The following is a 14986-nucleotide window of genomic DNA, read 5'->3' as shown; positions in this document are numbered from 1 at the left end:
GCCGCACGTAGCCCCGCCCCACCCACCCCCGCCGCGGCGCCATGGCGCTCGGTAGGAGCGTGGCTCCCAGCGAGCAGGGCTCGCTGGGCTCTGGTGTTGCCGCCGCCCCGGGCCCAGCCTTGCGGACCTCCGACCTGAGGACGTAGGCGGTGCGGGTCGCTGTGCGCAAGGCAAGGCCTGTCGGCCGCGCACGTCTGGGCGTGACTGGAGAGGCGGCTGCTCTTTCCCGGAGGTCTCCGGCCGCAGAGTGTAGGGTGGGCCTCCCCTGTCCCCTGCTCGCGCCATTTGCTCCTTTCTCCCCTTGCTTTTATCCCGATCACCAGACTTTTCTTGTGTACTGTGTGCCTGAGGGTGTTCTAGAAGCTGTGGGGGCCCAGAGTGAATCTGATAAGGACTCACCCCCCACCAGTGTCCTAGGTGTTTTAGGCTTACGGAAGGCGAAGAGACGTAATACAAGGTGGAAAGTGCTAGATGCCTTTAGAAAGCTACAGGATTCGTGCGATGGCAGCTGAGGAGAAGCAAGAGTCAGTCCACTCTTCAGACTCAGGACGCAGTACTGAGGCCTCAGGTTCTCAAGGCAGGTTTTTAAAACTAACTTGATTGAGCAGTGGTGTCCAGTCTTTGAGAGGGCTGCTTTATTTCTAAAGATGCCCCCCACCTAGATAGCAAGTCTTCTCAAACGTTTTGTGTTTTATTCTTGTAGTTAATAACCAAAGTTGTTCAGAATTCAAAAGGTGCCAGAGGGCATACGGTGAAAAGTAAGTCTACCTTCTTCCTCTAGTCAACTTCCTTCTGACATGCATCTTTAGATACATGATGTTCCCTTTAGGTACTCTGAATTCCCCAGATGCTTTCTGAATTTATAAATGAATATGTGCATAAGTATAAAAATTTTCCCTCACACAAAATGGCAATTCATATACACAGTGTTGGGTGTGTTACACTTTAAGTATCTTGGAGATAGGAGCATACCAGTACAAATAGGGCTTCCTCATTCTTATTAATAACTGCATGTGTTCTTGTAAGGATGACATAATTAACCACCTACTGGTTGACATTTAGGTTGTTCCCAATCTTCTGCTACTCAGACTGCAGTGAATATTCCGGTATATAATGCACTAAAGTGATCTTGTATATTTGAAAACCACAAAAGCATCTATTTAAGTTTGAGTTATACAGACGGGGGAGATGTGTGATTAGTTCTGGAGATCCTTAATCCTCAAGAAATACATAGCCTAGTTACGGAGATAAACTTGTAAACAGGTAAAATGACCAAGATGTAGGATCTTTAAGAAATGAATGAAGTACTGTGAGCACAAAGGTATTAACTCTGAGCATCAGGGAAGGTTTCTTGGAGCAGGTGAGTTTTGAAAGATACATGGATACTTTGTAAGAGAAGAGGGCTTAGGAGAATGATATCAAACAGCGAGTGATAGTGGAAGGGCCTGGTGTGCCCAGAGAAAGGTGAATGCATAGGATAGAGGGAAAAAGATAAGTCTGGAGAAGTAGCTTGTTACAACTGTTGTGTCCTAGTTTGCTAGTTAAGAAATCTAAGCCTAAGCCTGCCAGCAGTGAAAACCCAAAAAACGACAGATGAAGGTAGTTTCAGGTGGAGTGGAGGATGAACTAAGGAAGAAGACTGACAATAGGGAAAGGAGACAGAAAGGAGGGTGTTGAAAAGTCCATGCAGAAGGTGATGAAAGCACTGAGGGGAGGGTGTAGCTCAGTGGTAGAGTACATGTTTAGCATGCATGAGGGCCTGGGTTCAATCCCCAGTACCTCCATTAAAGAAAGGATAAAAAGGTGGTGAAATCATGTTTAATGACCTAAATAAGGGAGGAAAACTTGTTTAAAATAACATGAATATAATCTCATTTTTGTAACCATTCCACATGCATCTATACAAAAAAGGGCAGAGGATATGCATTAAAACATTAACATTGACTATATTAAAACATTGAATATTTTCATTTTTGCAGCCCCCACAATTTATGTATCCATAAAAGGGGAATGCAGAAATATACACATGAGAGTATAAAATATACGAAGTATGTACAGTGTCTTATTTTTATTATTTTATATATATATAAAGAAAGGATATCCTGAAAATGTGTAATGTTTTGTTTCTGTCTTTACCAAATTTATAGGTGAAAAATGTATCTTAAAGTTTTGTTTATTGAGAATGAAGTTGAACATATATCTTTAAAATTTTTTTAAAAATTTTATTTTTAGTTTTTTGGAGGGAGGTAATTACATATTTGTTTATTAGTTTATTTCAGTGGAGGTACTGGGAATTGAATCCAGGACCTTGTGCATATACCTTCCCCCTCGAGCGTATATCTTACATGTAAAAACCATTTGTAGTTCTTTTTCTGTGAACTGTCTATTCGTGTCTTCTGTTTTCCTATTTGGTTTCATGTGGATTTGTAGGAGCTCTTTATGTTTTCTGTGTTGCAGTTTGCCCCAGTGTTGTTTGTATTTTGTATTTATGCCTTTTCCCAATTAAACATTAAAATTTTTTTTCATGTAGTCAGATATATCCTTTTTTTCCTTTTATGGGCATTTGGATTTTGAGCTATAGTGTGTAAAACAGGCCTTACACACTTAAAAAGTATTTTAACATTTCTCCCATGTTTTCTTTTGTATTTTTAAGGTTTTGTTTTTCATTTTCATCTTTAATTCATTTGGAATTTATTTTGCTAAGGAATGAGATACGAATCTGTAGTATAATTAAAACATATATTTGGTCTTTGTGCCTGGTTCATGGCACAGAAGTGAAACCATTGGTTTTCCGAGTGATAGGAGTGTCTTTTGTTACCCATTGCAGTCCCCTTTAAAATACACCTGAATCTATGCTAATGAGGTGAGTGAAGACAGGGACCCTAGAGAACCTCAGGATGGGGGCTGGTCACTAGAAAGACCAAACACGTGGTTAGAGGATGGGAAATCTCAGCCCTGTGCCTCCAACCTCTGGAGAATGGATGAGGGGCTAGAGATGGGTTTTAAAAATACTTGAACAATCAGGGTGAGTGAACATATTGGTGTCCTGATAGGGTGGCACATCCAGGGGGTTTGGAAGCTCTGCGTCTCTCCCCCAATACCTTATCCCGTACATCTCTTCCATTTGGGTGTTCCTGAGTTGTGTGCTTTATAATAGACCACTAAACCTAAGTCAGGTGATTTCCTGAGTTCTGGGTTGGTCTTAAAATTTTTCAGTTTTCTTTAAGGAGGGGATTGTGGGGATCCCCAAATTTGTAGCCAAGTTGGACAGAGTCTAGGTACCCTAGGGACCTGGGACTTGCAACTGGTGTCTGAAGTGAAGGCAGTCTTGTGGGACTGAGCCCTTTACTGTAGGGTTTGCAGTAACTCCAGATAGTATCAGAATTGAATTGAGTTGCTGGACGCCCAGTTGGGTTTGGCGAATCAGAGTTGGTGTCTGAGAATTGAGAACTGGTTATTGGTGTTTGGAAAAAACTCACACAGAATCCAATTTTATTTTTTTCCAGGATAATTCATGTTTTTCACCATTAATGTGTAATGTAATTATTAGCATATGCTGCATTCCTAGCACATCTGCATCTGGATCTACTTTGGACTATATTCAGTTCTATAGTGTTGTCAGTATCAACATCATGTTGTTTTATTTACTATAGTTTTACATGTTTCAAAATTTGGTAGGGCTAGATCTTCATCAACCTTTTTTCAGAAATTTTCTGGCTTATTTTGCACATTTGTTTTTCTTTCCAAATGATAGAGTTAATCTAGTTTTTAAAAATCTGTTTTTTTAATCTTAGGTTGCTTTCAAAAATATTTAAGCATGTAGTGCTTTTTTAGTAAAACACATGTTTTAATAAGTAGGAGATTCACATTTATGCAGTGGAAGTGGAGATAGCAAAAGGCCAGGGGATAGAGGCATTTCTGACAAATTTTGAAACATGTGCTACATAGTTACTATTTTCGGTCTAGGAGTCTGAAGAGGTTGAGGAAATTCCAGAAGTGGGGCAGGTTTTGTATGGGAAGGTGGGGTAATAATATTGATTTTGAATAGTGCTTTTCCTCTTGTTGGTCATTCATTCTTTGAGTGTCTACTTTATGGCACAGTACTGTGCTTGGAGTAAACATACACATGAAAAGAGGTCTTTTCATTCAAAGACTTTCCAGTCTAGAGAGACAAATGTACAACACCACACATAATACACACTGTGTACTAAAGACCTGTAATGTTGTAGTCTCAGTGCCATACTATTAAGGAAGAATTCCTAAAGCAAATCTTTTTCTTTTTTGGGGGGAGGGGGTGGGGAGGTAATTAGGTATGTATGTATGTATTTAATGGAGGGACTGGGGATTGAACCCAAGACCTTCTGCATGCTAAACACATACTCTACCACTGAGCTATATGCTCCCCCCTGCAAATCTTGAAAAAATAAAATTGATTTTCTTATTATAGAAATAATACATAATCATCATACAAAAAGTAGAAAAATAAATTTATAATCTCGTCATTCAGAAATAACCATTTGTGATGGTTAATTTTATGTGTCAACGTGGCAGATATTAGGTCAAACATTCTGGACATTTCTGTGAAGGTGGGGTTTTTTTTTTCGATGAGATTAACATTTAAATTGGTGGACTTAAAGTTTAAACATTAAATTTACTCAAATGTAAAGCAGATTATCCTACATAATGTGGGTGGGCATCTCTAATCAGTTGAAGGCCTTAATAGACAAAGATTGATCTATCCCTAGCAAGAAGCAATTCTGCCAGCAGACAGCCTTTGGACTTGAACTGCGTCTCTTCCCTGGGCCTCCAGTATGCCAGCTTACCCTGCAGATTCTGGATTTACCAAGCCTCTACTATTGCATGAGACAATCCTTAAAATCAATCAATCAGTCAGTCAATCTCATTTAACAGTACATGATGCCTCAGTGTCTTCACTTTAACAGTGGATACCCCTTAATACATTTCTTAAGGCTATAGCTGCCATAGACAGTGATTCCTCTGATGGATCTGGGCATAGTCAATTGAAAACCATCCAGAAAAGGATTCACCATGCTAGAGGCCATTAAGAACTTAAGGATATTTGTGATTCATGGGAAAGAGGTCAAAATATCAACATTAATAGAAATATGAAAGAAGTTGATTTCAATTCTTGTGGATGACTTTGACAGGTTCAGGTCTTCACTGGAAGAAGTAACTGCAGATGTGGTGGAAATAGTAAGAGAGCTAGAGGTAGAATTGGACCCTGAAGATGTGACTGCATTGCTGCCATCTCTTGATAAAGCTTTATTGGATGAGGAGTTGCTTATATATGAGCAAAGAAAGTGGTTTCTTTCTTTCTTTTTTAACTTTTTTTTAATTGAGTTATAGTCATTTTAAAATGTTGTGTCAAATTCCAGTGTAGAGCACAATTTTTCAGTTATACATGAACATACATACATTCATTGTCACATTCCCTTTCACTGTGAGCCACCACAAGATCCTGTATATATTTCCCTGTGCTACACAGTACAATCTTGTTCATCTATTCTACATTTTGAAATCCCAGTCTGTCCCTTCCCACCCTCCATCCCCCTGGCAACCACAAGTTTGTATTCTATGTCTATGAGTCTGTTTCTGTTTTGTATTTATGATTTTTTTTTTTTAAGATTCCACACATGAGCGATCTCATATGGTATTTTTCTTTCTCTTTCTGGCATACTTCACTTAGAATGACATTCTCCAGGAACATCCATGTTGCTTCAAATGGCATTATGTTTTCAGTTTTTATGGCTGAATAGTATCCCATTGTATAAATATAGCACAACTTCTTTATCCAGTCATCTGTCAATGGACATTTAGGCTGTTTCCATGTCTTGGCTATTGTAAATAGTGCTGCTATGAACATTGTGGTAAGAAAGTGCTTTCTTGAGGTAGAATTTACTCTTAGTGAAGATGCTGTGAAGGCTGTTAAAATGACAACAAAGGGTTTAAAATATTACATAAACTCAGTTGATAGAGCAGCAGCAGGGTTTAAGAGGATTGATTCCAATTTTAAAAGAAGTCTACCGTGGGTAAAATGCTGTCCAACAACATTGCATGCTACAGAGAAATTGTTCATGAAAGGAAGAGTCAATTGATACGGCTTCATTGTTGTCTTATTTTAATTAATATAGGAATATCCAGGTAACCTGTTTTTTCTATTGAGTGAATTTGGTAGATTGTGGTAGTCAAAGGAATTGGTCCATTTCATCAAAGTTGAATTTATGTGCATAGTATGTTCAGAGTATTTCCTTACACTCCTTTTAATATCTGTGTGGTCTACAGTGAAATCTCCTCTTACATTCCTATATTGGAAATTTGTGTCTTCTGTCTTTTCTTCTTTGTCAGTCTTGCTAGAGGTTTATCTGATCTTTTCAAAGAACTGGCTTTTTGGTTTTTATAGGTTTTCTGTTTTTTGTTTCCAGTTTCAGTTGTTTCTGCTCTAATATTATTATTTCCTTTATTCTTGCTTTAGGTTTGTATTGCTCTTCTTTTTCTGTTTATTTTTTCCCTTTTGTTCTTTATTGATCTTTCTGCAGGTTCACTGACCTTTTTCTCATATGCTGTTAAACCAATCTAGCAAATTTTTATTTCAGATATTATGTTGTTCAGCTCTATATTTTCCATTAAATTTTTTTCATTTTCTCTTAAGGCATTTTTCTCCTTCCCAGCGGGGGAGGTGGTGAGTAAGGGCTTCTGCTATGCAATCAGAACTTGGAGATTTTGAGAAAAGGACCACCAGTAATTAAATTGGAACATCTAATCTGAAAAACAAATTTTCATTTCCTTCTGAGATTCCTCATCTGGGCTACCATTATGACTATGTTTTCCTTTAAGTTCTTGAATGCATTTAGTTCATTTCTTTAAAGTCTTTTTTTTTTTTAATCTTTTCATTTGTTTGTTTTCTGGGTGGGAGGTAATTAGTTTTATTTATTTATTTTCTTAATGGAGGTACTGGGAATCGAACCGAGGACTCATGTATGCACTTTACCACTGTGCTATATCTTTCCCCACCTTGCTTTAAAGTCTTGTATGGTAATTGTAACATCTTTGTTATCTTGGGGTCTATTTCTATTGGTTGCCTTTTCCCCACTTTACTGTGGGTTACATTTTCCTGTTTTTAGGAAGTCTTTTAATTTTTGATTGTATATTAGACATTTTGGATGATACATTTTAACAACTTAGATTCTATTATCTTCCTCTGAAGAATATTCACATATGTTCTATCAGGAAGTTAAAATGTTGGCTGATTGCCTTGTACTTTTGTTGTCTTGATGTTATACTTTGTTAGGTCATCCATGGGTCCCGAGAGGACTTCATGAGATTGTCTAGGAGACACACTGGAAACTCAGCCACTCTGGGTCCATCTTCCTAGTCTGAGTCCAGCACCCACATCTGGCCCACTGTCCCCTCCCTCTGAGCTCTCAAAAAAAAAAAAAAGAAAGAAAGAAAGAAAGGAAAAAGCAAGCAAGCAAGCAAGCCAACCCTGGAGGCCTTGGTCCCTTAAGTCTATCTTTAGCCCTTAATTTTAGAGTAAATCCTTTGTTCTGGGACATAGTATTTGCCCCTAAGCTGTGGTCCTTCTGGGGTTTTAGTGGAAAGCCTAAGATGTGTACGAAACCCCTCTACTTCAGCAGGATTCAAATGACAAACTCTGTGTACTCTGTGGTCAGCAGCAGCTGAAATCTCTGTTCTTTTTTTAAAAAAATTTTCTTTTTAGCCTTCTACCTGCAAACAATAGAGGGCTCAACTGCACTGGCTTAAACCAACAGGAGTTTATTTTTCTTAAAAAAAAAAAACAAATCTAGACATAGGTGGCTTCTGGTATTGGGATCAGAGATGCAATTAATTTTATAAGTGGGTTGCTGTCATTCTTTTGGTTTTTCTTCATGATTGCAAGACGACTGCCATACCTTCAGTTATCTCATTAATATTTAAGGCAGGAAAAAGAGGGAACTAGGCCAGCAGTGTTATTCTCCTCATATTGGGAAAGCAGAAGCTTCCCCGGCAACCTCCTCAGCATGTTTCAGTCTGAATCTCACTAGTCAAATCAGGAATACACGGCCACCCTAAGTTGAAGGGAAGCTGGAATGGTGGTGAATAGATTTTCACAATTGGCTCAGACCAATTAGCAATTTTAGATAACTTTTTTTTTTTGATACCTAATTTGACTTAGCAGTCTGAGGCATTTTTTAATTTGAGATTTTTATTTATTAGTTTGTAATACTGACATATAACATTATTTTCAGGTATACAACATAATGATTTGGCGTTTGTATATACTGTGAAATGATCACCGTAATAAGTCTAGTTAACATTCGTCACTATGCATAGTTACAATTTTTTTTCTTGTGATGAGAACTTTTAAGACCTACTCTCTTAGAAACTTTCAAATATGCAGTACAGTATTATTAATTATAGTCGCTATGCTGTACAATACTGTGATGTAGTAGATAGTATATCTTGGTCTCTATCTCTGGTTCCTGGCACAGAGCTCCTAGGACCCATGTAATTTGTTAAGTAATAAGAACACTAGGAGCATCTCTCATTCTAATATTGGTCTTTGGCCACCGTTCCCATTGCAAGGGCTCCTGAAACCCTTGCGGTGTCTTGTTCTAACAAGGTGATTCTGGGTGGGCTCCTGCATGGCTCTGAATGAGGGCTAGTCACTGGAGAGACCAAGCCATGACTAGAAGCTCATCCCACATTCTCTTGAAAAGGGAGAAGAGCTGAAAATGGAGTTAATGATCCATCATGCCTATGTGATGAAGCCTCTATAAAATCCCAAAAATACAGGATTCACTGCTCTTGTAAACCTCCTAGGCCTTTCCTTATGTGTCTCTTTGTCTAGCTATCCATCTGTATCCTTTATCATATTATTTAATAAACTGGTAAATGTAAGTGTTTTCCTGAGTTCTGTGAGTCTCTCTAGCAAATTAATTTAAACCAAGGAAGGTGGTCATTGGAACTTCTGATCTATAGTTGGTTGATCAGACACATAGGTGATAACCTGGCCTTGAGACTGGCATTTGAAGTGTGTGTGTGTGTGCATGTGTGATGGGGGCAGTCTGGTGGGACTGAGCCTTTAACCTGTGGGATCTGAGGCTCTGTGAAGATAGTGTCAGAATTAAGTTAAATTATGGAATACTCAAATGGTGTTGCAGAGAATTACTTGATGTGGGAAAAAAATCACATTTGGTGATCAAGACTGAAGTGTTTCGTGTGATTACTAAAGAAGACACACTAGGGAAGAACTGGGGTTTTCCCTACATAGGAAGAAAAAAACCTGAATTTTTCCCATTTTAGTTACATTCCTATAATTTATTTTATAACTGGCAGTTTGTGCCTTAACCTATTTCTCTCTCCCCACCACCATCCATAGATGTTCGTTTTTCATTGATTTGTAAATCATGGCAAAAGTAATACAATTTTAACCTAATTTCAACCAATATGAAATCAAAGTAGAAGGGTAAATTCTCTTTCTTTTTACTCCTTAGGATTAACTACTGTGTGTAGACATAGGTATACAACCATATACTGCACATGTTTATAGATGTAAAGAGTTTTCTTTGCTCAGAAATGGGAATTAAGCTATATATAATGTTCTGCAACCTGCTTTATTCACATGACATGTCGTGGACATATTTCCAGCTGTGACTTATTTTGAATGTCAGTGTTTATATTAAATTGCATTTTTCTTTATATTCTTTAAAAACATTTATGATACTTTAATATATTGGTATTTAATGTATTGACATAAAAATATTACATGTATTATAAAATATTTTATATATACAGATACAAAAATATCTGTAGGCCCACTTCCCTTAGTTTAAGGGCATTATCATTATCAATACCATTAAAGAACTAACTATATAATCTCTTCCCAGTCTGATTTCCTTTCCTGTCCCCCAGAGGTAACTAACATTCTTATATGTGACTCCTGGTATTCATGTACAAGTTTCTTCCAAGTGCATTCTTGAAGCAGCATTGCTGGGTCATAGAAAATGTGCAAGTTCAGTGCTACTGAATAATACCATGCTGTTTTCTAAAGTATTCCAATGTGCTGTATTTTAGAAGGCTATTGTATTAGCCCTGAATTACTTTAAAAAAACTATACTTGATTCTAACATAGTTAATCATTAGAAAATTTGTTAGCTTATAAAAATGTAATCTGTAGAAAACCTTTCAGGGGGAGGGTATAGCTCAGTGATAGAGTGCATGCTTAGCATGCATGAGGTCCTGGGTTCCATCCCCAGTACCTCCATTAAAAACTAAATAAATAAAAACCTAATTACCACCCTCTCCCCCAAAAAAAGACTGGTTAAAAAAAAGAGACAAAACAGAAAAAACCTTTCAGGAACACTAGTATTACCTGTATTTCTACTAACCAATTCTGATTAAAACTTTGTAAAATAATTTGCTAATTTTTTTAGTTATTTAATATAGTTATTTAATATTCACTGCCCATAGTGAGTTTCTAAACTCTCCTCAAAAAGCACATAGGTATCTTTTCACATGTTTTCACTTCTTTCACACTTTTTAATTATCTCTTCATTATACTGTACTGTATTTGGTTCACATGTTATTGAACATTATTCCAGAAGAACAACCATGAAGCATAATTTGTTTATCTAGTTTTGCCTTGTATGGCAAAATTACTTCCTGATTGTGACCACCCTTTAACTTTCTTTGGACAACTTTTTTTTTTTTTTTTTTTTTTTTTTTTTAGTGGCATGTGCTCTAGCTAAACAATGTCTACTACAGTGCCCCCTCGTGCCCACAAATGTTAATACAGATGTGAATGTGAGGTGAGTACAGGGACAGATTTTATTCAGTATAAATGTTTTATCTGAAATCTGTTTAACAGTAAATATCTATGAGATATGAATAAGAGCAAAAATGAACTCTTCTACTTTTCACATTTATTGTATTTGGGTTTCTTTTTCTGTTGAGGTAAATTTGATGTTTAACATCGTGTTTCCTTTATTAGACATTTCTAAATTACCACAAAATATAAACAAGTTCTTGATTGTTATTTTAGACCCCCTTATTTTGCCTTCCTCCATTAATTGTATAATCTTTTACCTCATATTTCAAAACATCAAAATTCTTCCTTTTCAACCTTCCTCCGAACCATCTCTGGCAGATTTGGGAGAAATTAAACTGATGTGCCCCAGACCTGCAGCCATTTTCTTACTAATGAAATCTGAGAATATTGAACTTTAAAGGCACATCTGATCAAAGAGCATCAGGACTCTTGTCTCTGGACAGGGTCGTGTTTATTGAGGGGTCTTGTAGCAAAGGGCAGGGATGCTGTGACCAAGTGTTCTGCTCCAGGAATTGCAGCCCCTCTGCCTGAATGACCAGCTTGGAGGAAACTAAAGAGATGACTGTCAGCATCTGAGGTTTCAGGTTGTATTTTAGGGTAAAACTTCATTGCCCAGCTCCAGCCAGCTGTGCCCAAAGATAAATGTTTGGGGGGAATCACCACTTATTTATTGTAGTCAACATAAAAGTAGCTGGGCAAGTGACACCTAGAAGAAGATAAGATGACAAAAAAAAAAAAGCATTCAAAGACTCATTTTGTCACTCTTTTTTTTGCATTTTAGTTGCACATATAAATAATTTTTGAAGTTCTCTTGGGACCTTCATTCCTACAAGAGCATAATGCCGAACGAGGATTTCAAAAAAGGCCCCTAAGGGACTTTCGTTAATTGCAAAATCAGTGCGGAGGTCCCTTGCCTTCCTAACGTATCCTTATCCCAAGTGGTGGTGGCGGTGGAGAGCACTGCAAAAGGTCGCGAGCTCTTTCCTTCTTCCTCCGCGAAGTGGGGGTGTCGTGGCCCGAGGCTTTGCAGGAAAGCGTCCAGGGCTGAATGCAAGTCTAGGTCCGCAAGCACGGAGCCCCCGAAGGAGGAGGGGGCGGGCTCAGGGAGTCCCTCCCTCGGGGGCGGGGCCAAGGGCTTCTTCCCAGCCCGGCTCTGCAGAGCGGAGGTCTGCAGTCTCCGGTTTAGTTAAGTATATGCAAAACCGGCCAGAAGCCGCCGCACTTACCAGCAGATCTCATATGATTGCTTGGTAAAGGCTCTGCCTTCTGCACAGGTCACCTCCCTCGGAACTCCGCTACTGAACGTCCGAGCCAGCCCTCGCTCGGCCCCTTGCAGTCGGAAGGTTACAGCCGTGAGAGCCCTGGAGGCGGTGGCGGCGGCCCAGGAAGGAGCTGCAGCGCCGGGGTAAGTCCAGGCTTGTGTCGATCTCTCCGTTTGCCCAACTTTCTGATTGACCGACCTGCCTTTCTACACCCAGGGCCTCTGTGATTCAACATTTATTTTTTTTAATCGGGATAGGTAAAATATTTCATGGGATTTCAAGGCTTTCTTTTCATCCGTTTACATTTGAATGATATATACTTGTTTTAGCCCACTGGTGCCTGTTACCCAACAGTATGAATGAATGATGCAATCCTACATAGGGGAGTCATCAGTACAAGAGCAGGAAAATTTCCAGAGTTTGGAGTTGCAGTGTCTGACTTAGTCAACATCTTTCCCATTAGAATTAGAATTTTAAGTAAGTACTTACCAGATACATTGTTGTAAAGATACAGCTTCAAGCTGGAAATTAAATAAGTAATTTTCATTCATTAAATTTATGTACAGTATTTTCTTTCTATGTGACTTGCGCATTGTGTTTACTCTTTAAATATTTGACCAGTATTGGAATGAGGATCCGGGGGAAGAGAAAGAAAATCCAAGATTTCTATGTTGTTACAACTGCCTGGTAGGTTTTCAATATAATGATCGTAGTCTTATCACTTTCATGTTCGGAAACAAAGTAGTCTGGACGTTTTAAGTTTTCAACTTATTTGATACATGCCTAATAACTTTTTTTAATCTAACGTTTTATGGATGTATAACTTGATGCAATGATATGCACCCATTTTAAGTATATATTTTAATGAATTTTGACATTATACATACTTATAATCACCTCCACAATAGAACACATCACCCCCAAAAGTTTCCTAGGGCCCCTCTGCAGTCAGGTCTCCCCACCCCTAGCCCTACTGACCTGATTTTTGTCATTATAGCATTTGTTTGTATTTTCTAGGGTTTCATATAAGCAGAATCATATTGTATGTACTGTTTTGTGTCTGGCTTCTTTTGGTCAGTATAATTTTTAAATGTTTATTGATGTTATAGCATGTATTAGTAATTAATTTCTTTTTATTGCTGAGTAATGTTCCGTTCTAGGGATATACCACAATTTGTTTATCCATTTATCTGGTGGACATTCTAGTTTTGGGGTATCACAAATAAAGCTGCTTTGAATGTTTCATTTCTCTTGTATAAATTTCCAGGAGTAGGATTGCTGACTTTTACGGTAAGTAAATGTTTAATTTCTTAAGAAAACGCCAAATTGTTTTCCAGAGAGGTTGTACCATTTTACATCCCCACCAACAATGTGTAAGAATTCTAGTTGTTCCATGTCCTCGCCATTACATGGTACTGCCGATCTTTCTTATTTTAGTTATTCTTCTTTTGAGTTTGTTTGCACATCTTTTTTGAAATGTCTGTTTAAATCTTTTGCTCACGTTTTAATGGACTGATTGTCTCACTGAGTTTTAAGAGTTCTTTATTCTAGGTGCAGGTCCTTTAACGATTACATGTATTGTGAATATTTTCTCCCATTTTGCAGCTTGCCTCCCCCCACCCATGATGGTATCTTTTGAAGAACAGAAATTTTTAATTTTGATGAAGACCAATCTATCACTTTTTCCTTTTGTTATTCATACTATTGGGGTTTTATTTAAGAAAATTTTGCGTACCTTAATTTCTCTACCTCATCTGTATAACAAGTAGGTGTGTATTTGAGTGACTTGGAAAATGTATTTATTTAAGGCCTTCTGTAACAACAGAAACAAATGGAAACACTAAATAAATGTATTTTTAAATTATTTTTTAAAAGGTTGTTATATTAGCTATTTTTGCATAACACATTATCCCAAAACTTAGCACCTTAACATGACAAACTTATTTTCTTATAGTTTCTGTGGGTCAGAAATCTGGCAGCTGGGCAAAGTCAACTTATCTGAATACTTTATTGGGGGACAATCTGATTCCTAGTCCACATACCTTGTTTGCAGGATTTACTTCCTTGAGGGTTGTTGGACTGAGGGCCTCAATTCCTCACTGGCTGTTTGCTGGAGGTCCCCTCAGTTCTGTTACTTACATCCCTCATAGGGCAGCTACCAACATGGCAGCTGCCTTCCCTCAGAACAAGGGGTGGGGGTGGGGGGCTGGGGCAAGAGAGAAGTCACAGTCACATTTTTTTTTTAAAGAGTAACTCAAAAAAACCCTACCACTTTTATTTATGGATTCACAGGCAGTTGCACAGAAATATACAGGGAAGTCTCATTCATTCCTCTTTCCCCTGAGGCCAGCATCCCAAGGAACTGACATTGACACAATCCATAGAGCTTGTTCAGGTATCACAGTCACACAGGCACTCCCTTGTGTCCCAGCCTAATTTTGCAAGTACTATCCTATCTCCTCTGTCTTATTCTGTTCACTGGAAGAGTCACTAAATCCAGTTCGTGATCAAGGGCAGGGGGCTACAGAAGAGTTGGAAATGCAGGAGATGGGTTCACCGTGGGCCATTTTAGAGGCTGCCTACCACAGCTGTGCATTTTCCTTCCTGCATTTTACAAGTCTTGTAGTTTAGCTTTTGTGTTAGATCTTGATTTCTTTAGAGTTAGTTTTTGGCATTGGATTGCAGGTTAGGGAAGAATATGAATTCCAAGATTTCTGTATTTTATTACAACTACCGGGTAGGATTTCAGCATAATAACAATCAGAGTCTTGTCATTTTCATGTTGGTGAAACAAAATAGAAAGGAGTTTTTCACATAATTTAATACATGCCCAGTTTAAAAAAGGGTCAAGTGGCAATGTATGCATCCCAAATTA

At 38.2% G+C, this 14986-nt stretch overlaps 1 protein-coding gene across 5 annotated transcripts in view; it reads left to right on the top strand.

The window, feature by feature from the left end:
- Positions 1-38: 38 nt before the first annotated feature.
- Positions 39-14986, top strand: part of PSPH (phosphoserine phosphatase) — a 29384-nt gene continuing 14436 nt past the window's right edge. For 2 of the 5 annotated variants that reach the window (XM_072943031.1, XM_072943029.1), the window contains exons 1-3: positions 39-254; positions 10751-10829; positions 12124-12254. The gene's annotated coding sequence lies outside the window, so the exon portion shown is untranslated. Of the gene's footprint in view, positions 255-10750; positions 10830-11972; positions 12255-12732; positions 12799-14986 lie in introns of those variants that run through there. The other 3 variants (XM_072943030.1, XM_006201338.4, XM_072943032.1) reach the window with 3 other exon arrangements.

The sequence above is a fragment of the Vicugna pacos genome, chromosome 18 (genome assembly GCF_048564905.1).
Source record: "Vicugna pacos chromosome 18, VicPac4, whole genome shotgun sequence".
In the NCBI taxonomy this organism is placed as follows: Eukaryota; Metazoa; Chordata; class Mammalia; order Artiodactyla; family Camelidae; genus Vicugna; species Vicugna pacos.
Note: the sequence above shows the minus strand (reverse complement) of the source record. Positions and strands in the feature narration are given on the sequence as shown.